The sequence below is a fragment of the Schistocerca serialis genome, chromosome 10 (assembly GCF_023864345.2).
Source record: "Schistocerca serialis cubense isolate TAMUIC-IGC-003099 chromosome 10, iqSchSeri2.2, whole genome shotgun sequence".
Classification (NCBI taxonomy): Eukaryota; Metazoa; Arthropoda; class Insecta; order Orthoptera; family Acrididae; genus Schistocerca; species Schistocerca serialis.
In genome coordinates, this window is record NC_064647.1 from 158966060 (window position 1) to 158991187 (window position 25128).

The window sequence follows — 25128 nt, forward strand, 5'->3', positions numbered from 1 at the left end:
CACTCAACAACCGAGCTAGGTTAATAATTTGCTCCTTTTACCGACCTCCCGACTCAGCAGCATTAGTGGCAGAACTGAGAGAAAATTTGGAATACATTTCACATAAATTTTCTCAGCATGTTATAGTCTTAGGTGGAGATTTCAATTTACCAGATATAGACTGGGACACTCAGATGTTTAGGACGGGTGGTAGGGACAGAGCATCGAGTGACATTATACTGAGTGCACTATCCGAAAATTACCTCGAGCAATTAAACAGAGAACCGACTCGTGGAGATAACATCTTGGATCTACTGATAACAAACAGACCCGAACTTTTCGACTCTTTAAGTGTAGAACAGGGAATCAGTGATCATAAGGCCGTTGCAGCATCCCTGAATATGGAAGTTAATAGGAATATAAAAAAAGGGAGGAAGGTTTACCTGTTTAGCAAGAGTAATAGAAGGCAGATTTCAGACTATCTAACAGATCAAAACGAAAATTTCTGTCCAGACACTGACAATGTTGAGTGTTTAAGGAAAAAGTTCAAGGCAATCGTAAAATGCGTTTTAGAAAGGTACGTGCCGAGTAAAACTGTGAGGCACGGGAAAAACCCACTTTGGTTCAACAACAAAGTTAGGAAACTACTGCGAAGGCAAAGAGAGCTTCACTGCAAGTTTAAACGCAGCCAAAACCTTTCAGACAAACAGAAGCTAAACGATGTCAAAGTTAGCGTAAGGAGGGCTATGCGTGAAGCGTTCAGTGAATTCCAAAGTAAAATGCTATGTACCGACTTGACAGAAAATCCTAGGAAGTTCTGACGTTAAATCAGTAAGTGGCTCGAAACAGCATATCCAGACACTCCGGGATGATGATGGCATTGAAACAGAGGATGACACGCGTAAAGCTGAAATACTCAACACCTTTTTCCAAAGCTGTTTCACAGAGGAAGACCGCACTGCAGTTCCTTCTCTAGATCCTCGCACAAACGAAAAAATGGATGACATCGAAATAAGTGTCCAAAGAATAGAAAAGCAACTGGAATAACTCAACAGAGGAAAGTCCACTGGACCTGACGGGATACCAACTCGACTCTACACAGAGTACGCGAAAGAACTTGCCCCCCTTCTAACAGCCGTGTATCGCAAGTCTCTAGAGGAACGGAAGGTTCCAAATGATTGGAAAAGAGCACAGGTAGTCCCAGTCTTCAAGAAGGGTCGTCGAGCAGATGCGCAAAACTACAGATCTACAGTGGCGGTCGAAATAATAGAGCCACCTCTATTGACGAGATTAAGAACTAGGATATCTATTAGTTCGCGAAATCGCCACGAGTGCCGTGTTGTCAGTCCCTTGTAGACAACATCAGGGAAGACGTTGCTGCTATCTTTAGTCGTCCGAAAGGAAGCGTTTGAGCTAGACGTGTGAAAAGAGGCATAAAGGTAAGAATCTTATGGGTCAAAATAATAGAGCCGCTTTACACATGTGCCTTTAAATTGATTTTTATGCAGTTGTTTTGTATGTAAATTGACGTGTGGTTTTGTTTACATTCGTCTAGATGGGCAGAGCAAAGCATACCAGTGAAGATGAGCGTATAGTAATGTTCCGGATGTTCAAAAGTGGGATGTCCATGAATAAAATAGCCAATGTCTTGCACGTTTCGCGAAAACGAGTCCAGAACGCCATGAGACGGTCAAAACAAACAAAGCCGCAGGTGGAGAACAGGGGGCGACCTCGCGTAACTACTCCTCGCGTAGACAGACTCATCACTAGGGAAGTGAAGAAAGACCCATTTTTGTCAACACCACGACTGAAAGCCATTTTGTTTAGCGACGAACATGATGTTCAACCATCAACCTCAACGATTCAAAGACGACTGAGATCTGCAAAATTGAATGGGCGCATGGCAAGAAAGAAGCCACATGTTTCACAAGCTAATGTTCGGAAAAGGTTAGCCTTTGCCCGGAGAAATGAACAAAAACCTAATACTTGGTGGAGGAACATCCTTTGGTCCGATGAATCCAAGTTTAATAGGTTTGCCTCAGACGGAAAAGTCTATGTGCGCCGCCCACCAAACCAGGAATTTAATCCCAAGTACACTTTAAAAACTGTGAAATACGGTGGCGGAAGTGTTATGGTATGGGGATGTTTTTCGTGGTACGGCATTGGTCCAATACACCGTATCAACGGCATAATGAACGCAGAAATGTACAAAGACATCTTGGCAAATGTGATGCTGCCTTATGCTGAAGAGGAAATGCCGCTGAAATGGAAATTTCAGCACGATAACGATCCAAAGCATACTGCAAGGATCATAAGGCAGTTTGTTCAAGAGCACAATATCGAAGTATTAGAGTGGCCACCTCAGTCCCCTGACGCATCACCCATTGAGAACTTATGGGAGATCTTAGACAAGAGAATTGACCGCTCAAAAGCTACATCGTCAGAAAAACTGTGGGAAGAAATCCAGAGAGCCTGGTATGCGATCAGTAGTGACGAATGCAGGCGTTTAGTAGACTCTATGGGTAAGAGGTGCAGGGCAATCCTCAAAAATAAGGGTTACCCCACGAAGTACTAATGCAGTCCTATGCAAAAAAGACTGTTCCTGTACGTTTCATAAGACTGAGATCAAGTACAATATATTTGTTTCAATTGGCTCTATTTTTTTGACCCTGTGGTCTGGTATTCTTTTGAATATTATCGATTATTACTGATTATTTTGTGTTGTGTTATCGATATAACTGACTATAGTACAATGTGACTCGGTTGTAATGGTTTCCATCATAGTTCAAACATGTCAAGTAATAAATGTGCACTTTATTCCAAACCTTTGCCAGGTGGCTCTATTATTTTGACCGCCACTGTATATCTCTGACGTCGATCTGTTGTAGAATTTTAGAACATGTTTTTTGCTCGAGTATCATGTCGTTTTTGGAAACGCAGAATCTATTCTGTAGGAACCAACATGGATTCCGGAAACAGCGATCGTGTGAGTCCCAACTCGCTTTATTTGTTCATGAGACCCAGAAAATATTAGATACAGGCTCCCAGGTAGATGCTATTTTCCTTGACTTCCGGAAGGCGTTCGATACAGTTCCGCACTGTCGCCTGATAAAGTAAGAGCCTACGGAATATCAGACCAGCTGTGTGGCTGGATTGAAGAGTTTTTAGCAAACAGAACACAGCATGTTGTTATCAATGGAGAGACGTCTACAGACAAAGTAACCTCTGGCGTGGCACAGGGGAGTGTTGTGGGACCATTGCTTTTCACAATATATATAAATGACCTAGTAGATAGTGCCAGAAGTTCCATGCGGCTTTTCGCGGATGATGCTGTAGTATACAGAGAAGTTGCAGCATTAGAAAATTGTAGCGAAATGCAGGAAGATCTGCAGCGGATAGGCACTTGGTGCAGGGAGTGGCAACTGTCCTTTAACATAGACAAATGTAATGTATTGCGAATACATAGAAACAAGGACTCTTTATTGCATGATTATATGATAGATGAACAAACACTGGTAGCAGTTACTTCTGTAAAAGATCTGGGAGTATGCGTACGGAACGATTTGGAATGATCATGTAAAATTAATTGTTGGTAAGGCGGGTGCCAGGTTGAGTTTCACTGGGAGAGTCCTTAGAAAATGTAGTCCATCCACAAAGGAGGTGGCTTACAAAACACTCGTTCGACCTATACTTTAGTATTGCTCATCAGTGTGGGATCCGTACCAGATCGGGTTGACGGAGGAGAGAGAGAAGATCCAAAGAAGAGCAGCGTGTTTCGTCACAGGATTATTTGGTAACCGCGATAGCGTTACGGAGATGTTTAGCAAACTCAAGTGGCAGACTCTGCAAGAGAGGCGCTCTGCATCGCGGTGTAGCTTGCTCGCCAGGTTTCGAGAGGGTGCGTTTCTGGATGAGGTATCGAATATATTGCTTCCCCCTACTTATACCTCCCGAGGACATCACGAATGTAAAATTAGAGAGATTCGAGCGGCCCGGAGGCTTTCCGGCAGTCGTTCTTCCCGCGGACCATACGCGACTGGAACAGAAAAGGGAGGTAATGACAGTGGCACGTAAAGTGCCCTCCGCCACACACCGTTGGGTGGCTTGCGGAGTATGAATGTAGATGTAGAACGGGAGCTGTCGCGGGGCAGAAGCTACACGGGACACGGACGTATCTGCACAAACAGCTGTAGAGCAACTGTCAGTCCACTTCCGCGCACACCAGGAGGAAAACTTGCCGACCAGAAGCCGAACGCTGATTGGCGGACAGCTACCAATCGTTGACGACATGGACATCCACGAATAGCCTCTTTCCTTCCATCTCCCTTACGTCATGACTAGCCAATCATATTAGAGGGCCAATTAAAAGTTTTACAACAGTGACGTCGGACATCTACAGTCTGTAATAAATAGAAGCACCTACTACCATGCAAAACCAGTCGTGTCCGTTGCAATTCGGCCGAAACGTCGGTTTTAGCCTATTATTGTTGTTAGTTTTTTAACAATGACGCGGCATAATACCCAGAAGAATTTTAATCACTAGTACATAACGTTGTTTATTGGCGTTGTCTTTTCGCTTGCTTCTGGCTATGAGTAAACGTAACTAATCCTGTGTTGATTTGCCGCTATCACCACAAAATTTGAAGTAAGTTACTAAGCTACAATTTCTTCATTTTCAGTAGCTGCTGCGGTCTCCCTTGTTGCACGGAAACTATTTGGCTCTGAGCACTATGGGACATCTGAGGTCATCAGTCCCCTAGAGCTTAGATCTACTTAAACATAGCTAACCTAAGGACATCACACACATCCATGCCCGAGGCAGGATTCGAACCTGCGACCGTAGTAGTCACGCGGTTCCAGACTGAAGGGCCTAGAACCGCTCGACCACAGCGGCCGGCAGCTGGAGAGAGAATTTTTGCATGAACAAAGTATTAAGAATGAAGTGACGTCGATAATGATAATTCTACTGTTTTGAAATTTACATTTAAATGTGCACTGAGCGTAATTCCACATCATTTTACAATGAAAGATTATTGTGCAAAAGTCGAAAAAGGAACACTGCAGTTCAGTTTGATAAAGCCAGCAATTTTGGTGATGGTCGCTATGTCGGATCAACTAAAGCTACACAAAGTGTTTACTTCAGAGTGGGACGAGAACGGGATGCGGTTAAAAACCTTAAACCAAATTATTATCTAACTCAATCTTTAAGAAAGTTAACTACTCAACCAAGATAGCATTTTTGAAACCTTTATTTGCGACAACTGTTTAGGTAAAGAAAATTGTCATCCGTAGAGGGTAACAGATGTGTCCTATGTGAGCTATAAATGGACTCCATACTTTAATTAGCTAGAAAGTTCACAAAATATGCGTTAACTTTGACATAGCAATGCACTTGTTTACTGAAAACGGTCACCAATTTTATGAATGCTATCTTGGTTGACAAGTTGTCTTTCCAGGTTGCAAATTGTCATTGTAAGACGTCGAACAGATCCATCGGCGAATGGGTATCACTACACTGAAATTCCTTTGTAGCATGTTTAGGTTGATGGCGGAAAATAGGAGTTATTTTATACACAAAATTGATCGAATTTTGGACACAGGCGGTACTACTTCCTAGATATGCGTGAGAATTTGGTAATGAATAGAGAGTCTATACTAGGTGGTCAGAAACAGTCTGAAAAGCTTTTAAAGGTGTTGCAGGGTTGGTTGTGCTGAGAAACATTTGTCAAGAAAAAACTACACTCATGCTCATAAATAAAGGATAATTGCAGAATGTGGTGCCACACAACGTGGCACTACACAAAACTGCCGCTAATAGCATAGGCACATAGGGAACACACACGACACAGATCTGTAAGTCCACGGTATTGGTGATAAGTTGAGAAAACCATCCCGAAACACATGTTCTACAAAAGCCACTGTTTTTTGTGCGTGTACCCCGACATCAATATGGGTTATGATCACCATGCACACGTACACAGGTCGCACAACGGGTTGGCATACTGTGGATGACGTGGTCGAGCAGCTGCTGGGGTACAGCCTCCCATTCTTGCTCCAGTGCCTGTCGGAGCTCCTGAAGTGTCGTAGGGGTTTGAACACGTGCAGCGATACGTCGACCGAGAGCATCTCAGACGTGCTCGATGGGGTTTAGGTCAGGAGAACAGGCAGGCCACTCCATTCGCCTGATATCTTCTGTTACTCCTCCACGATGGCAGCTCGGTGGGGCCGTGCATTATCATCCATCAGGAGGAAGGTGGGACCCACTGCACCCTTGAAAAGGCGGACATACTGGGGCAAAAAGACGTCCCGATACACCTGACCTGTTACAGCTCCTCTGTCAAAGACATGCAGCGGTGTACGTGCACCAATCATAATCCCATCCCACACCATCAAACCACGACCTCCATACATGTCCCTTTCAAGGACATTAAGGGATTAGTATCTGGTTCCTGGTTCACGCCAGATAAAAACCCGGCGAGAATCACTGTTCAGACTATACCTGGACTCGTCCGTAAACATAACGTGGGACCACTGTTCCAACAAACATGTACGGCGTTCTTGACAACAGGCTTTACAGGCTCTCCTGTGACTAGGGGTCAGTCAGTGGAATGCACCTTGCAGGTCTCCGGGAGAACAGCGAATAAACCATGTCTGTTCAGTCGTCTGTAGACTGTGTGTCTGGAGACAACTGTTCCAGTGGCTGCGGTAGGGTCCCGAGCAAGGCTACCTGCAGCACTCCGTGGCCGTCTGCGGGCACTGATAGTGAGATATCGGTCTTCTTGTGGTGTTATACACTGTGCACGTCCTGTGATGTAGCGCCTGGACACGTTTCCTGTCTGCTTGAATCGTTGCCATAATCTTGAGGTCACAGTTTGTGGCACACGGAGGGCCCGTGCTACGACTTTCTGCGTTTGACCAGCCTCCAGTCGCCCTAGTGTTCTACCCCTCATAACGTCATCAATAAGTGTTCTTTGAGCCATTTTCAACACACAGTCACCATTAACGCGTCTGAAAACGTCTGCACACTTACTCGCTGCACCGTACTCTGACATGCACCAACACACTTCTGCGTATGTGGACTGCTGCCAGCGTCACCGTGCGACGACCGCAGGTCAAATGCACCGCTTGGTCATACCCCGAGGTGATTTAAACCCGCAAACCGCCCACCAGAGTGTTGTTTCACCATGTGTCAGCATTATCCTTAATTTATATGAGTGAACATACCTGTGCAGTTTGTGATTTATATTAGCACTGAACTCAGCCGATACGGCCGTTGTGTACGCAAATCAAAGCTGCCCGCTGTATAAAATCACTGTTTCGTAGCGTAGATGATGGCGCACGAGAGTGCTCAGGCTTTGGTTCGGGTTCGATCCTTACTACCGTCCCTCACTTTTGACGATATCGTCTCTGATGGGCGAACTTCAATGGTAAGTAGTTCAAACGGCGCACGCAACGTATCTAAGTTTTTCCGTAATTATTTCTCAGCATAACCCCTCCTGCAACGTCCTTACAAGCTTTTCAGACCGTTTAATCACCAGAATATGTTGATGTATTTAAAACTATCGGGAGTCCGATATATCGATATATATAAAAATATATCATCGTGCCTATTTACATCGGCAAAAATTTCGATATATCCACAGAAAAAATATTGACGTACAGGCATATAAAAATATCGGATGCACATTGTATTCTGCCGATTTTACACATGCATATTTAAGTACTGATTTATTATTAGATATTCTGTACATCAGAAAGCTAGCAGCCTGCTTATCTCCCTTAGAACAAGAACTGAAAGGAAAACGATGCACGTTCACTCTTGGCGATAACCAATCCGCTAACGATGGTAGCTGCATGTAAGGGGCACAATAAAAGGTGTCCGATGGATTCGTCGTATATCGAATTTGTCCGGAACACTTCATGCGGATTACGTCAACATTTCCCCCACACACGTCTCCGCCCACGGCAAAGACCGATCTTGTCATTTAGATTTTTGTTCATTTGCAGCAACTGTTTTTGAAGAGCTTCTACGAGAAGAAATAGCACACAGCGTCAAAAATGGTTTTCTTAAAGGAAGTGGTGTGCTTTTTCTTCACATCGGAAATCTTATTCTATTCACACCTCCCTCCCCCCGTCCTCACACGCCAGTGCAGTCTACTACTTTCGTACCACCTATATTCGCTTCACACAGAGAGAAAGGCTGGACCCGACGAAAGCTCTTTCACACAGTGGAAGTAAAATTGTGTTCTACTACAATTTCGAAAGAACAATTTCAAATATATAGTGAAAATATAAATAAAAAATATCGGCACTCGATACTGCCATTTAGATGTATCGGGGGTAAAGTATCGCAACTACTTGTCGATATTTCTTGGGGGAAATACCAATATTCTATGAAACGCCCTCGTGGTCTCGCGGTAGCTTTCTCTCTTCCCGAGCACTGGGTCCCGGGTTCTATTCTCGGCGGGGTCAGGGATTTTCACCTGCCTCGAGATGACGGTGTTGTGTCGTCTTCATCATCATCATTCATCCCCATTACGGCAACGGCAAACCACCTCCACTAGGATCTTGCCTAGTACGGCGGTGCGGGTCTCCCGCATCGTTCCCCTACGCTCTGTCAAGGAGTATGGGACATCATCATCATCATCATCATCATCATCAACCGCCTTACACCAGAGATGACAGGAACGCCCAGTTGCCCCTCCCCACATCTATATCTCTCTCTCTCTCTCTCTCTCTCTCTCTCTCTCTCTCTCTCTCTCTCTCTCTCTCTAGCGCACGGAAGCAACTAGAAAATATTCCGGACGCAAGCGGCGAGCGCCAGCAGTGATGAATGGGCCACTGACCTGCTGTACACGCCCGCGCGTTGGCCAGACGCAGCGTCGTCCTGACTCATACCACAGTCGTAAGAACCACACAGACAGGCAGAGCAGGTTGTGATGTCAGGATGGAGCCCTTTTCCGGCTCTTTTACGCCAAACAGGTTCTCTGAAGGTCGCTAGACGGGTTCATTGATCTGCTGGCTCCTACCCCGCAGCTCTCTAAAGCCGATAGCATAGGAACTTCAGCGGAGGCGATGCACCGGCGGGCAACTCCTCTGCATGTCTGCTGGCGGCTGGCCACACACATTCCCACAGGTCAATGTGTAAGAGGCAGCCAAATGTGAACGATACAGATGGAAAGAAACTAAGTAAACAGTTTATTATCTGAAAAGTAACCATCATAACTGTTAATATATTTATACCACAGAGACAAGACGCTTAACGCCTTCATGGAAAAAATGTTTGCAATTGCCTGTAGAACCGTGACTCCATACGTGCACCATCTAGTTCGAAGTAAATCGCCTGCCAAGAATGCCTCTCTTTAGGGCTCCAAAAATAAGGGAATCACATGGGGAGAGACCGGGATTGTATGGAGGATGTCTAAGGGCTTCCCAGCGAAACTTCTGCACCGTAGTCGAAACAACAGGCACGCCAGCTCCAGGAACGTCTTGGCTTTCTTTGGTTGCAAGGGGCCGCTTGCTCATTGACTTTCTGGAAAACGGCGCCACAACTAACACACAGCGCTACGTGGGCACTTTCCAACAACTGAAGCGCGCCATCAAGTCCAAACGCCCAAGAACTTCGACGGATAGCGTCATTCTGGTGCAGAACAATGCCCACTCACGTTGCCACTGTTTCGAGTGCGTCGCAACAGTTTGGCTGGGAAGCCCTCACACATCCTCCATGGAAAATGGAAATGATCGTATGGCATTGTTGGCCGGGAAGCCCCATTCGGGGGAGTTCGGCCGCCGTATTGCAAGTCCTGTTTTGGTGACGCCACATCGGCGAATTGCAAGTCAATGATGATGAAAATGATGGACACAACACCCAATCCCCTGCCGGGGATCGAACCCGGGCCCCCTGTGTGGTAAGCGGTAACGCTACCTCTAAGCTACGGACATCCTCCATACAGTCTCGTATCTCCCCATGCGATTTCCATATTTTTGGAACCCTGGGGAAAGATATTCGTGTCCGTAGATTTTCGGACGGAAAGGTGCAACGCCTGGGTACAATCCTGGTTCCGCAGGCAGCCGCAAACATTTTTCCATGTGGGCGTTAATAGTCTTGTCTTTCTTGGTCATCAGTCTTGACTGATTTGATGCGGCCCGCCATAAATTCCTGTCCTGTGATAAGCTTTTCATCTCAATTATTTGCAGGATGTATTCCAATCTCTATCTTCCTCCACAGTTTTTGCCATCTACAGCTCCCTCTAGTACCATGGAAGTCATTCCCTCATGTCTTAGCAGATGTCCTATCATCCTGTCCCTTCTCCTTATCAGTGTTTTCCACATATTCCTTTCCTCTCCGATTCTGCGTATAACCACCTCATTCCTTACCTTATCAGTCCACCAAATTTTCAACATTCGTCTATAGCACCACATATCAAATGCTTAGATTCTCTTCTGTTCCGGTTTTCCCACAGTCCATGTTTCACTACCACACAATGCTGTACTCCAGACGTACATTCTCAGAAATTTCTTCATCAAATTAAGGCCTATACTTGTTATTAGTAGACTTCTCTTGGCCAAGGATGCCTTTTTGCCATTGCTAGTTTGCTTTTCATGTCGTCCTTGTTCCGTCCGTCATTGGTTATTTTACTGCCTACGTAACAGAATTCCTTAACTTCATCTGTTTCGGGCCCATCAATCCTGATGTTAAGTTTCTCGCTGTTCTCATTTCTACTGCTACTCACTACCTTCGTCTTTCTTCGATTTACTCTCGGTCCATACTCTGTACTCAGACTGTTCGTTCCGCTCAGCAGATCATATAATTCTTCACTTTCACTTAGGATAGCAATGTCATCAGCGAATGGTATCATGTTTTTTCACTCCTGAACCTTTCTTTTATTTCCATCATTGCTTCCTCGATGTACAGATTGAAAAGTAGGGGCGAAAGGCTACAGCCTTGTCTTACACCCTTCTTAATACGAGCACTTCGTTCTTGATCGTCCACTCTTATTATTCCCTCTTGGTTGTTGTACATATTGTATATGACCCGTCTCTCCCTATAGCTTACCCCTACTTTTTTCAGAATCTCGAACATATTGCACCATTTTTTTGTCGAACGCTTTTCCAGTCGACAAATCCTATAAATGTGTCTTGATTTTTCTTTAGTCTTGCTTCCATTATTAACCGCGACGTCAGAATTGCCTCTCTCGTGCCTTTACCTTTTCTAAAGCCAAACTGAGCGTCATCTAGCGCATCCTCAGTTTTCTCTTCCATTCTTCTGTATTTTATTCTTGTCAGCAACTTTGAAGCATGAGCTGTTAAGTTGATTGTGCGATAATTCTCGCACTTGTCAGCTTTTGCCGTTTTCAGAATTGTGTGGACGATATTTTTCCGAAAGTCAAATGGTACGTCCCCAGACTCACATTCTACAAAAAATGGCTCTGAGCACTTTGGGACTTAACTGCTGAGGTCACCAGTTCCCTAGAACTTAGAACTACTTAAACCTAACTAACCTAAGGACATCACACACACCCATGCTCGAGGCAGGATTCGAACCTGCGACCGTAGCTGTCGCGCGGTTCCAGACTGTAGCGCCTAGAACCGCTCGGCCACTCCGGCCGGCTACATTCTACACACTAACGTTTTGTTGCAACTTCCCCAATGATTTTAGAAAGTCTGGTGGAATGTTAACTATCTTTCTTAAGTCCTCTAAAGCTCATTTAAATTCTGATTCTAATAATGAACTCCTCTATCTCTTCTAAATCGACTTCTGTTTCTTCTTTTATCACATCAGACAAATTTTCCCCTCATAGAGGCTATCAATGTGTTATTTCTCCCTATCCGCTTTCTCCTCTGCATTTAACAGTGGAATTTCCGTATCAATGTTATCACTCTTGATTTTAATGTCACTGAAGATTGTTTTGACTTTCCTGTATGCTGAACCTGTCCTTCCGACAATTTCTTTTTCGATGTCTTCACACTTTTCCTACAGTCATTATGTCTTAGCTTTCCTACACTTCCTATTTATTTTATTCCTCAGCTACTTTAATTTCTGTATTCCAGAGTCTCCCTGAACATTTTTGTACTTTCGCCTTTCATCGATCAATTGAAGTATTTCTTCTGTTACCTATGGCTTCTTCGCAGTTACCTTATTTGTACCTATGTTTTTCTTCCCAACTTCTGTGATGGACCGTTTTAGAGATGTCCATTCCTCTTCAACTGTACTGGCTACTGAACAATTGCTTACTTGCTACGGTCGCAGGTTCGAATCCTGCCTCGGGCATGGATGTGTGTGATGTCCTTAGGTTAGTTAGGTTTAGGTAGTTCTAAGTTCTAGGGGACTGATGACCACAGCAGTTGAGTCCCATAGTGCTCAGAGCCAATTGCTTACTCCAGTATCTATGGCCTTAGAGAACTTCAACCGTATCTCGTCATTCCTTAGTCTTGTCTCATAGTGGTATAAATATATTAGTTATGGCGAATAATTTTGAAATAAACGACACTTCCTTTTTCCCTCTGTCTCTCAATAATTTGATTGCGTATTATATAATGCTTTTGGCCGTGTGGGCTGACGCACGACTTTCCGGGCGAGAAGGAGCATCTGGTCCCCGGCACGAATCCGCCCCGCGGATTTGTCTGTGGATGGTTTTTAGGCGGTTTTCCATCTGCCTCAGCGAATTCTGTCCTGTTCCCCTTATTCTGCCTCAGCTACACTATGTCGGTGATCGCTGCGCAAACAAGTTCTCGATGTACGCGTACATCACCATTACCCTACCACGCAAACATCGGGGTTAAACTCGTCTGGTGTGAGACGTTCCCTGGGAGGTCCACCGGGGGCCGAACCGCACAATAACCTTGGGTTCGGTGTGAGGCGGCGGAGGGGTGAAGTGGACTGCGGTAGTCGTCGTGGGGTTGCGGACCACTGCGGCTGCGGCAGGGACGGAGCCTCTCCGTCGTTTCTAGGTCCCCGGTTAACATACAATATAATATAATGCTTGCAAGTACCAATCACCGAGCGAGGCGGCGCAGTAGTTAGTACACCGGACTCGCATTCGGAAGAACGACGGTTCAAATTCGCATCCGTCCATCCTGATTTAGGTCTTTCGTGATTTCCTAAATCGCTTAGGGCAAAGGTCAAGACGGTTCCTGTACGAGAAGAGTACGGCCGACTTCCTTCCCAAATCCGATTGGACCGATGGCCTCGCTGTTTGGTCCCCTACCACCAACCAACCCTACTATTACTACTACAAGCAATTCCTGCAATATGCACTGTCTTGCTTGTCGTATTTGTTTTCCTCTAGTATTGTGCATCAACTCAAAATCCTCATGGCTTGCTGCCTTGAAGCAATCCACATGCCCGGGTTGTTCTAGCCTCCTTCCCATATAAATCGCGAAACCATGTATTTATTCATCCTTTTCTGCGATAACCTTCTGACTTGGGTGCACATCCACAGCCGATTGGTTGGTTCGTTGCTTAGTTTGGGGAAGGGGAGCAAACAGCGGGGTCATTGGTCTCATCGGATTGGGAAAGGAAGTCGGCAGTGCCCTATGGACCATCGTGGCATCTGCTTGAAGCAATTTAGGGAAATCACGGAAAACTAAATCAGGATGACCGGACGCGGATTTGAACTGTCGTCCTTCCCAATGCGAGTCCAGTGTGCATCAGTGTGCTGATGCCATAGCAGGGGTCCGCCCTCCATTGCAGCCTGGTCGGACATTTTCTGCATTCGGGGACTCGGTGTTGAGTTGTCCTTATTTCATCATCGACGCGCAAGTCGTCAACGTGGCGTCACATAAAAAAGACTTTCACCAGAACATCGAACGCCCACATAGGCGTCTCCCGACCAACACACACTGTACGCGCATTTCAATTCATTTCTTCTGACTGCTTAGATGTGACCAGCCACGAATTCCTGTACTGTGCTAACCTCTTTATCTACTTGAAGTATCTCCACACAAGCTCAGCCCAGCACCTATCCCTCTTACGTCACAAATTATCACATCAGACTGCGACGGCAGTTTCTGTCTACAACTTATAGCTTCGAGTTTGCCATTTACAAATCAATTAAGTAAATTAGGAGACTTTCCGCCTGTTTAATCACAATACGTCACTTGTTTCTGTTGCGGTTTAGCAGGTCCCTACGGGTCGACCCGTATTTCGCTTTGACTTGTGACGACGTTGTGGCGCTGGCAAGGGTATCCACCAGGTGACAATTTTTTTTTTCAACATTTGAACGTTTATTTTTCGAATTGACAAAACCATACGTAATATTAAGTATAATAAATACATTCCTGTCCAGCAACCTCTAATTGAAACTTCCTGGCAGATTAAAACTGTGTGCCCGACCGAGACTCGAACTCGGGACCTTTGCCTTTCGCGGGCAAGTGCTCTACCATCTGAGCTACGGAAGCACGACTCACGCCCGGTCCTCACAGCTTTACTTCTGCCAGTAACTCGTCTCCTACCTTCCAAACTTTACAGAAAGGCAAAGGTCCCGAGTTCGAGTCTCGTCGGGCACACAGTTTTAATCTGCCAGGAAGTTTCACATCAGCGCACACTCCGCTGCAGAGTGAAAATCTCATTCTGGAACCACTAATTTTTCGAAATGTTAACTCGCAGTCAAATTATTACCACATGCACAGTGGTAACGCAAGAACAATTCGGTGGGGTATCTCAGACTTTTTTTTGTCATCAGTCTACTGGCTGGTTTGATGCGGCCCGCCACGAATTCCTTTCCTTTGCTAACCTCTTCATCTCACAGTAGCACTTGCAACCTACGTCCTCAATTATTTGCTTGACGTATTCCAATCTCTGTCTTCCTCTACAGTTTTTGCCCTCTACAGCTTCCTCTAGTACCATGGAAGTCATTCCCTCATGTCTTAGCAGATGTCCTATCATCCTGTCCCTTCTCCTTATCAGTGTTTTCCACATATTCCTTTCCTCTCCGATTCTGCGTTGAACCTCCTCATTCCTTACCTTATCAGTCCACGTAATTTTCAACATTCGTCTATAGCACCACATCTCAAATGCTTCGAGTCTCTTCTGTTCCGGTTTTCCCACAGTCCATGTTTCACTACCATACAATGCTGTACTCAAGACGTACATCCTCAGAAATTTCTTCCTCAAATTAAGGCCGGTATTTGATATTTGTAGACTACTCTTGGCCAGGAATATCCTCTTTGCCTGTGCTAGTCCGCTTTTGATGTCCTCCATGCTCCGTCCGTCATTGGTTATTTTACTGCCTAGGTAGCAGAATTCCTTAACTTCATTGACTTCGTGACCATCAATGCTCATCTTAAGTTTCTCGCTGTTCTCATTTCTACTACTTCTCATTACCTTCGTCTTTCTCCGATTTACTCTCAAACCATACTGTGTACTCATTAGACCATTCCGTTCAGCAGATCATTTAATTCTTCATCACTTTCACTCAGGATAGCAATGTCATCAGCGAATCGTATCATTGATATCCTTTCACCTTGTATTTTAATTCCACTCCTGAACCTTTTCTTTTATTTCCATCATTGCTTCCTCGATGTACAGATTGAAGAGTAGGGGCGAAAGGCTACAGCCTTGTCTTACACCCTTCTTAATACGAGCACTTCGTTCTTGATCGTCCACTCTTTATTATTCCCTCTTGGTTGTTGTACATATTGTATATGACCCGTCTCTCCCTATAGCTTACCCCTACTTTTTTCAGAATCTCTAACAGCTTGCACCATTTTATATTGTAGAACGCTTTTTCCAGGTCGACAAATCCTATGAAAGTGACTTGATTTTTCTTTAGCCTTGCTTCCATTATTAGCCGTAACGTCAGAATTGCCCCTCTCGTCCCTTTACTTTTCCTAAAGCCAAACTAATCGTCACCTAGCGCATTCTCAATTTTCTTTTCCATTCTTCTGTATATTATTATTGTAAGCAGCTTCGATGCATGAGCTGTTAAGCTGATTGTGCGATAATTCTCGCACTTGTCAGCTCTTGCCGTCTTCCGAATAGTGTGGATGAAGCTTTTCCGAAAGCCAGATGGTACATCGCCAGACTCATATATTCTACACACCAACGTGAATAGTCGTTTTGTTGCCACTTCCCCCAATGATTTTAGAAATTCTGATGGAATGTTATCTATCCTATCTGCCTTATTTGACCGTGTCCTCCAAAGCTCTTTTAAATTCCGATTCTAATACTGGATCCACTATCTCTTCTAAATCGACTCCTGTTTCTTCTTCTATCACATCAGACAAATCTTCACCCTCATAGAGGCTTTCAGTGTATTCTTTCCATCTATCTGCTCTCTCCTCTGCATTTAACAGTGGAATTCCCGTTGCACTCTTAATGTTACCACCGTTGCTTTTAATGTCACCAAAGGATATTTTGACGTTATCCTGTATGCTGAGTCTGTCCTTCCGACAATCATATCTTTTTCAATGTCTTCACATTTATTGCAGCCATTTCGTCCTAGCTTCCCTGCACTTCCTATTTATTTCATTCCTCAGCGACTTGTATTTCTGTATTCCTGATTTTCCCGGAACATGTTTGTACTTCCTCCTTTCATCAATCAACTGAAGTATTTCTTCTGTTACCCATGGTTTCTTCGCAGCTACCTTCTTTGTACCTATGTTTTCCTTCCCAACTTCTCTGATGGTCCTTTTTAGAGATGTCCATTCCTCTTCAACTGTACTGCCTACTGCGCCATTCCTTATTGCTGTACCTATAGCGTTAGAGAACTTCAAACGTATCTCGTCATTCCTTAGTACTTCCGTATCCCACTTCTTTGCGTATTGATTCTTCCTGACTAATGTCTTGAACTTCAGCCTACTCTTCATCACTACTATATTGTGATCTGAGTCTATATCTGCTCCTGGGTACGCCTTACAATCCAGTATCTGATTTCGGAATCTCTGTCTGACCATGATGTAATCTAATTGAAATCTTCCCGTACCTCCCAGCCTTTTCCACGTATACCTCCTCCTCTTGTGATTCTTGAACAGGGTATTCGCTATTGCTAGCTGAAACTTGTTACAGAACTCAATTAGTCTTTCTCCTCTTTCATTCCTTGTCCCAAGCCCATATTCTCCTGTAACCTTTTCTTCTACTCCTTCCCCTACAACTGCATTCCAGTCGCCCATGACTATTAAATTTTCGTCCCCCTTTACATACTGCATTACCCTTTCAATATCCTAATACACTTTCTCTATCTGTTCATCTTCAACTTGCGACGTCGGCATGTATACCTGAACTATCGTCGTCGGTGTTGGTCTGCTGTCGATTCTGATTAGAACAACCTGGTCACTGAACTGTTCACAGTAACACATCCTCTGCCCTACCTTCCTATTCATAACTAATCCAACACCTGTTATACCATTTTCTGCTGCTGTTGATATTACCCGATACTCATCTGACCTGGAATCCTTGTCTTCCTTCCACTTCACTTCACTGACCCCTACTATATCTAGATTGAGCCTTTGCATTTCCCTTTTCAGATTTTCTAGTTTCCCTACCACGTTCAAGCTTCTGACATTCCACGCCCCGACTCGTAGAACGTTATCCTTTCGTTGATTATTCAATCTTTTTCTCATGGTAACCTCTCCCTTGGCAGTCCCCTCCCGGAGATCCGAATGGGGGACTATTCCGGAATCTTTTGCCAATGGAGAGATCATGACACTTCTTCAATTACAGCTGATTCTTCCGCCTTTAGGGGCAATTTCCCACCCCTAGGACAAGAGAGTGCCCTGAACCTCTATCCGCTCCTCCGCCCTCTTTGACAAGGCCGTTGGCAGAATGAGGCTGACTTCTTATGCCGGAAGTCTTCGGCCGCCAATGCTGATTATTTATCAAAATTTAGGCAGTGGCGGGGATCGAACCCTGTACCGAAGACGTTTCAATTATGAATCAAAGACGCTACCCCTAGACCAGGGGTACTTACTTTACCATGCCATACCATAGAAGCTACTTTTACAAGTGGTGATTTCTCCATATTGAGGTCGGACTGCTGACAGTGTGTTCCACTTACTAAGACGCATTCAATCCACCCAGAATACTGGTTCGCTATTAAGAGGGCTCGTTTGTAAGGTCACGGGATGAAATATTAGTCACGCGAGAGCATAGTGGTGGTATCGAGAGAAAAACTACGAGCCGCCAGCACCAGCGATAAGAGACGAAAAATTCTGAAGACGTCATTAACGTAAGCCGACACCGGAATAAATGTTATTGTCATTTGGATTGTCTATTCTAACCTAAATACCGGTCAGTTTGCAGCGCTCTTGTTATAGGACTTACCTGGCCCGTCGTATGACCCTCGACCAGTTTGAAGCCATGGCACTGGAGTGGGGTGCAAGTGGTTCAAATGGTTTTAAGCACCATGGGACTTAACATCTGAGGCCATCTGTCCCCTATACTTAGAACTACTTAAACCTAACTAACCGAAGGACATCACACACATCCATGCCCGAGCCAGGATTCGAACCTGCGACCGAGGCAGCAGCGCTGTTGCGGGCTGAAGCGCCTAGAACCGCTCGGCCACAGCGGCCGGCGTGCATGTGGAACTTGACATTTGTGGTAAGGTCTTATGGGACGAAAGTGCTGAAGTCATCGGTCCCTAAACCTAGACATACTAACTTACGCTAAGGACAACACACACACACACACACACACACACACACACACACACACACACACACACACACGCCGGAGGGATGACTCGAACCTCCGACGAGGGGAGCCGCGCGAACCGCGGCAAGGCGCCTAAGACCGCGCGGCTACACAGCGGGGCGATGTGCATCTGTCAGAGGGGTGTGTCGGAGATTTTCTCTGCTCAGGGACTGCGTGTTGTGTTTTGTCCTAATCATCATCATTTCATCCCCATCGACGCGCAAGACGCCGAATTGGCGTCAAATCTAAAGATTTGCACCCGGAGAACGGTCTACCCGACGGGAGGCCCTAGTCACACATTTACATTTTTATCGAATCAGCGCTGACAGATGCATCGATGTAGTCTACTCAAATTGGTGCCTATGACCCCACAAATCTTCGTTCGGAGCACAACATTGTATGGTAGTGAATCATGGAGGATGGGAAAAACGGAACAGAAAAGGATCAAAGCGTGGTACTACAGCAGGAGGCTGAAAATTCAGTAACTGACAAGAAATGAGAAGTTTCTCTGCAGAATCGGCGAAGTCACAAGCACATGAAAAACACTGACAGGAAGAAGGAACAGTACGATAGGAACGTTACGGCATTAGGGATTCACCTTCGTGGTGCAAGAAAGGGCTAAAGAGGCCAAAAATTGTAGGAGAAGACAGACATTAGAATACATCCAACAAATAATTGAGGATGTAAGTTGCAAATGCTATTCTCAAATGAAAAGGTTGGCAGAGGAGAGGCATCCATGGCGTGTTGCATCAAAATGGTCGGAAGACTGAGGACACAAAAAACACGGCGTAAATTAAATTATCTGATATGTTCGTGCAGCAATGTGGTCTGGCCAATGTATCTTGAAAGGGCGGTGTACCACTTGCAGCCACGTAACACGGGCTACTAACAGTGGACGTATTAAGATCCTAACTGTGGACTATCTGCGCACTTTGCGTAATTCCAAGAGGCAAAATCGCAACTCGTCGAACCACACTACAAACCTCCACTCAGTCACTGTGCTGTTTCTGTTTGGCTCATTGACCACTGGAGTACTTGGAGCGTGATCGTAGCTTTATGCAGATTGTTAGACTATTACAAAGCGGGGAAGGGGCGAGTAAAATACAGCAACAAGCAAAAACTCTTGACAGATATAGGTCCAGAAACTAATGGTTTCCCCGATACGACGTATCATTCTTGCCAATATTTCTGCACTGTTAAAGTCTGCGGCTGCGTACGCATGTGTGGTCCATGTATGATGCAACAGAACACCTTTTATGCTGTTCTGCAATACGCAGCTCGCTTCTTCGAGAACAGGTATATCGGTCGTGACTCGCCAATACCAATGCCTCTCAGGTCCTCAGACTTCAATCCAAAGGATTTTTTGTTTAATAAAAGAATACATTGTCCGTTGCAGGCTGTATTGTACTTTATTAAAATCATACTATTAACTCATTTCGGCCGTTAGCCATTATAAAGCACGTCTATATCACGTGTTACGAATCATGGTCATCACATGTGACAAAAGAATGTGATGAGCAACATACGTAATACACGACAGTGTGCTTGATAATGGCTCAATACAGCCTAATGTATTCTGGATCCCACAGAAGTAAAATAGAAAAATCTTCAGATATTATAGACTCCTGCCCTGCCCTCAGTTTTACTAGCGCTAGTACCTTATCTCCTACCTTCCAGACTTCACAGCATTTCTCCTGCATACTGTTAGCGACTAGCCGTCTTGTGCCTCTACAATCTTTACTCCCACACTTACTTCCATTACCAAACTGACTCTCCCTTGATGCCCCAGAACGTGCTTGTTGTGGTAGGAAGTAGGACTTGGTATTTTTAAAAGATCAGGAATCCGACACATCGATATTTAGAAAATATAATTGGGCTCTCGATTTACAGAGGGAAAACATCGATATATCGATAGAAAAAATAAGTACATGCGTATAAAAATATTGGCTGCATGTTGCAAATATACTACCCGTTTTAGGGCTGTATATAAGTATTGAATTATTATTAGACATTCTGTACATTAACAAGCTAAAAGCGTATCTATCCCCTTTAGAGCAAGAATCGAAAGGTAAACGATGCACGTTCACGCTTGGAGATAACCAGTTTGCTAACATTGGTAAACGCATGACAATAAAAGATGCCCGATGGGTCCGTCGTTCGGTTTCGTCACACATTGAATTATTGCGGAACACTTCGTGTCTACTTCCTTTTCTTCATTTATGCCAACGCCAGCGAACTTGCAGTTGCAGTGTCAAAATTGCGTGGTAAAGCTACACATCGCATCTTATGTTGGTAGTGCCGAGCGCCGATTACGTCACCGTTTCCCCGCAAACGTCTCCACCACTGAAAGACCGGTCTTGTAATTTAGATTTTTGTTCAGTTTTAGCAACTGTTTTTGAAGACTGCCAATGTAACAGCACACTAGTTGCGTTAAAAATTGTTTCTAAACGCAACTGGTGTGTTATTTCTTCGCATCCCTCTCCCCCTCTACCAAGAGCAATCTGACTATTTTTGTGTGACACAGTCAAAGATTGTTTGGATTGATGAAACTCAAAAAGTAATGACACCTCCACACAGTGAAAGTAAAAGGTTTTACTACAGGTTCAAAACAAGAACTTCAAATGTTCACAAAAAATTGTGAATACAATGAAAATATCGGCACTCGGTATAGCTATTTGGATATCTATATGTCGTGTAGAAACATCGCCGACTTGTATCGATATTTTTTGGAATAAACCTCGGTATTTCATCATCATCATCATCATCATCATCATCATCATCATCATCATCATCATCATCCCTTGTCTTTGCTAATATCTAAAGAGGAGTGAAAAATTTGAAATTTTAATACTTTTTGCAATTCACTCTCTTTCACACAGAACAGGCTCTGGAGGAAACAGAGGAGATACTTGAAAGGACTATTAATTTTCAGAGAAATAAAAACTGAAGTTTGCTGATGACATTGTAATTCTGCCAGACGGGAAAAGACATTGAAGAGCGGTTGAACAGAGTGGATAGCCTTGAAAAGCGCGTACAAAGTGAGTATTGAGAAAAATGAAACCAGGGTAATGGAATGTGGTCGAATTAAACCAGACAACGCTAAGGGAACAATATTAGAACTTGACACCAAAAGTAGATGAGATTTGCTATTTGGTCAGCAAAATAATTCATGATGGCGAAAGTAGACATGATATAAAATGCAGATGGGCTATGCCACGAAAAGTGTTTCTGAAAAAGAGAATGTTAACACTTAATATAAATCTAATTGTTAATAAGTCTTTTCTTAAGGTATTCGGAGTGTAACCTTGTGCAAAAGTAAGACCGAAACGATACACAGTTCAGATAAGGTAAACCTTGTTGTGCTACTGCAGAACGCCGAAGGTTTGATGGGTAGATAGGTACTAAATCGAACTAGGGAAAAACTGTGGCACAACTTGACTAAAAGAAGGGATCGACTGTCAGTTTGCTAATGGAGAGACTTTGGGGCGGGAGGGATAAAAAATTGTAAAGGGAGAACAGGGAGCGAGTGCAGTAAGCAGGTTCAAATAGATGTCTCAGCCCGAGTGTAGTTTGTTAAGTCTGGAAAATTTCTGTGAAAGAATGGAACATTTTTTGTTGCGCCTTCACGGTTGGTAAACTTGATTGTCCTAAGGTTCGTATGAAGAATTTCAACAATGAACGCGTAGAATACAATGTTGGATTGGTCGATGGATCGAACGCGATTAAAAATGAAGAAAATCAGAGTGTTTTGCTGTTATTAAACATTATCATTTCACCGGTTGGACAGAGGCACCATTATTGAAGATCATTTTGGGTTCAATGTGGTCGGACAGGCAACGAGGACTGAGCGCGCACCGGCCGTCCAATTGAGGTCACAGAAAACCTATTGACAGAATTCGTGATATGGTAATTCAAGACCGCCGTATAAAAATTCCTGACATTGCTGAGACTTTACTCGTCTCAACTGCGCGAGTGCATAATATCCTGCACGGAGAATTAGCTACAAAGAAGTGCGAGGTGCGTGCCACCATTGCTCACAGTCTATCAAAAGCACATCCGGCACAACATTTCAACATGTCTGGCGATGTTTAACCGCAATCTGCAAGACTTTCCGTGTCCATCTGTGACTATTGTTGAAACCTCGATCCATGGACAGGCTGGTGGTTGTTGGATCGTTTGATACGTTTTTTGTCCGGAAAAAGATCAAGTTTGGCTCGCAAAAAAGTGCTCTTTCACCTGGATAAGGCACCATTCCACACATCAACGAAAACAATGGCGAAAGTGCTTTAATGGACCTTGAATTGGTTTCTCATCCACCATGCTCACCAGACATGGCCTCAAGTCACTTCTTCCTGTACCCTAACTTGACACTGGCTTGCCGGGAAGAACTTTGCTTTAAATGAGGAAATGATACAATGAACGAGTATTTTGTAGAGTTTGACAGAACCTACTTTTCCGATGGAATGAAGCTGGAGGATCGCTGGACCAAGTGTGTATTCGTCGAAGTACACTAGACAAGTATGGTGTGTTGGTTACGAAAGAGTGTTTCTTGTTTTTTTACCACGCTTATCAAACCACCCTCTCAGTTATCCACAGATGAGGCTTGCACAGGATGGCCTAGCATTGAGAATTGCATCAAACCAGTTTTTCGACTGAAGAACAAATGATGCCAACAATTTTTGTCATTTGGATTTGTTGCCTTTGCATTTGCCGAATTTGTAGATCTAATTACTGGCTGCAAGGTCTTCCAGTTACCCAAACACTTTCGGTGCCTTCGTGCCATTGTCAGTGAGCATCCTTCATCAAAATGTTAGTTTTACATTATCCATGACCCCTGCAGAATTATCGAGTATTGGTAGCTGGTTATCTGCAAATTTAGTGTCAGGAAATCCTTTTTCATCTCAATTTCCATGCGCTGTGAGGTACACACAAGCACTACATATTCTGCAGCACTTCGTTTATAAAATAACACTTTCTCGAAACACAATGTACATGTTGCTGTGTGTGTGTCCAATCCCAGTTGGCGTTTATTTCACACAAGTGAACGATAGCTGGGACTGGTCGCAACACACACCAGTAACATTTACAGAGTGTTTTGGCGAAGTTGAAAGTGTGTGTGTGTGTGTGTGTGTGTGTGTGTGTGTGTGTGTATGTTTCACAAAAACTCATTGAAATCCCGACGACAAACTATTTGCGAAAGATAAATTTGCAGATGACAAGGTAACAGTACCCGGTGTACGGAAGATCGACGGTAGCCCTGTAACGTAAAATTAATATTTGGATAATGATGATGGCACACAACGTGCTGAAACATTCGGGTCTGTATGAAAAGAACATTTTTTTGCATAACTGACAGGCCTTATATCCAGTAATTTGTGAGAGCTTGTTGCTGTAGTTTTTAAATCAATTACATGTCATGTACATTTTACTTTTTAGATGTGTACTCTTCAGTTTGTTTTCTAGAAATTACGACAATGCCATGTATTACGTACTAATCCAAAAATTTACTACCATATTAAAGTCATTAGCATCTGTAGCACGGTGGCGGCAAATTTTACTGGGGGAGGGAGGCGGGGAGATGTGGAGAACCACAAACGTCGTGTCACGCCCTCCTCAATACCAAACCATGGAACTGCGCATGGTCAAACAATCCGTCAAGACTTCTATTGAGGTATCTACAAACTGTGCTATATTGTGTAAAGATTCTGTGAAAAAACAGCAGCATTCACACTTTCAATAGAAAAATATCCTCACATTCACTTTAAGGCAAACAACGTGAATGTGATAAGGATTTTAGTATTTATACTGTGGCATTAATTTATTCCTTACGCTTGCTGCGTGAGACATGGTCAGAGGCTAAGCTGACGCGCATCTGCATCTCAAAAACACTTCCACCGAGAGATAAACATGCTCATCAACGACTGCATTGTGGCTCGGTGAGTGAAAAGCGGACTTAAATTAGAGATTTTAGTGTTACCAATTATGTCAAAAGTCAGTAGCGATCGAGCTATTTGTTCCTTACGTGGAACTTAATGAGACTGAAGAGCGATAGTTCAAAGTCAGCCGAATGATGACACCCGGGAAATGGGACGCGGTGGGTGGGGGAAAGATTACGTGAGCTGCTTCAAGGTCGCCTCTGTTGTGTTATATCGCTGACATTGCAGCTCTGTTGCATGTGAGCGGAGCTTTCAAAAATAAACCTACAAACCAGTTCCGTAATCACGTCTCAATGCAGTACACACTCCGGTCATTCGAGTTGTTCCGAAAGCCATCCTATGTATGTTACATAACCAGATATGTTAGCGCACATTTTTAAAAAAGGACTAGGTAACTTAGGTACAGTTACAACAGAGCATATCCTTAAAAGTTGTCGGAATCATCGCGACTCGTAGACAAAATTTACTGACCTCTAAATTACAATATCGCTGATCTTACATCACTAGAGTGTACTGCAAAGTTCTTGTTAGTTACCGATCAGAGAAATTTATTGGCAATGATCTTTAGATTCCAATTCG

The 25128-nt window shown here is 44.1% G+C and overlaps 1 protein-coding gene across 4 annotated transcripts in view; it reads right to left on the reverse strand.

The window, feature by feature from the left end:
* LOC126425294 (pyruvate carboxylase, mitochondrial) overlaps positions 1–25128 on the reverse strand; it is a 417925-nt gene that overhangs the window by 392246 nt on the left and 551 nt on the right. The gene's annotated exons all lie outside the window — the stretch shown is intronic.